The sequence below is a fragment of the Haemaphysalis longicornis genome, unplaced genomic scaffold, assembly GCF_048455015.1.
Source record: "Haemaphysalis longicornis isolate Haplotype H1 unplaced genomic scaffold, Haemaphysalis longicornis Haplotype H1 scaffold_129, whole genome shotgun sequence".
NCBI lineage: Eukaryota > Metazoa > Arthropoda > Arachnida > Ixodida > Ixodidae > Haemaphysalis > Haemaphysalis longicornis.
In genome coordinates this window covers 14,135-15,000 of record NW_027526232.1, presented here as the reverse complement: position 1 = coordinate 15,000, position 866 = coordinate 14,135, and the positions used below count along the sequence as shown (strand labels likewise).

General features: G+C 53.7%; 4 non-coding genes across 4 annotated transcripts; all 4 read left to right on the top strand.

Moving 5' to 3' along the window:
• Nucleotides 1-20: 20 nt before the first annotated feature.
• On the top strand, nt 21-92 carry Trnap-cgg (transfer RNA proline (anticodon CGG)). The gene has a single exon. It is a non-coding gene; the product is annotated as a tRNA-Pro (tRNA).
• Nucleotides 93-165: 73 nt separating this feature from the next.
• Trnap-cgg (transfer RNA proline (anticodon CGG)) lies at nt 166-237 on the top strand. Its single transcript has one exon. It is a non-coding gene; the product is annotated as a tRNA-Pro (tRNA).
• Nucleotides 238-308: 71 nt separating this feature from the next.
• Trnap-cgg (transfer RNA proline (anticodon CGG)) lies at nt 309-380 on the top strand. The gene has a single exon. It is a non-coding gene; the product is annotated as a tRNA-Pro (tRNA).
• A 71-nt stretch (nt 381-451) lies between these two features.
• On the top strand, nt 452-523 carry Trnap-cgg (transfer RNA proline (anticodon CGG)). The gene has a single exon. It is a non-coding gene; the product is annotated as a tRNA-Pro (tRNA).
• The last annotated feature ends 343 nt before the right edge of the window (nt 524-866 follow it).

Sequence of the window (866 nt, the reverse complement as noted above, 5' to 3'; positions counted from 1 at the left end):
CCACACCGCACTAACCTCCCGGCTCGTTGGTCTAGGGGTATGATTCTCGCTTCGGGTGCGAGAGGTCCCGGGTTCAAATCCCGGACGAGCCCACTTGTTTTTTATTTCTTGTTTTCGTTTTTTTCTCGAAATGATATATGGGCATCCACACTGCACTAACCTCCCGGCTCGTTGGTCTAGGGGTATGATTCTCGCTTCGGGTGCGAGAGGTCCCGGGTTCAAATCCCGGACGAGTCCACTTGTTTTATTTCTTGTTTTCGTTTATTTCTCGAAATGATATATGGGCATCCACACCGCACTCCCCTCCTGGCTCGTTGGTCTAGGGGTATGATTCTCGCTTCGGGTGCGAGAGGTCCCGGGTTCAAATCCCGGACGAGCCCACTTGTTTTATGTCTCGTTTTCGTTTATTTCTTGAAATGATATATATGCATCCACACCGCACTACCCTCCCGGCTCGTTGGTCTAGGGGTATGATTCTCGCTTCGGGTGCGGGAGCTCCCGGGTTCAAATCCCGGACGAGCCTACTTGTTTTATTTCTTGTTTTCGTTTTTTTTCTCGAAATGATATATGGGCATCCACACCGCACTAACCTCCCGGCTCGTTGGTCTAGGGGTATGATTCTCGCTTCGGGCGAGAATCATACGAGCCCACTTGTTTTAGGGGCGAAGCTCCTTAAGTCATGGGTCTGTCCATCCCTTGTGTCTCGTGGTACGTGACCGCCGCATGCTTTCGGGGATGTCGCAAAGTGGGCCGCGTTGCACGCGCAAGAACCGGCTGCAACCGGCAGCGCAAATTAGGCACCGGGAGCGCGAGCTTGTCTGTGTTCGCCAACGGAGGCGCGAGCGCACGTGCACTACGAGGGGGAG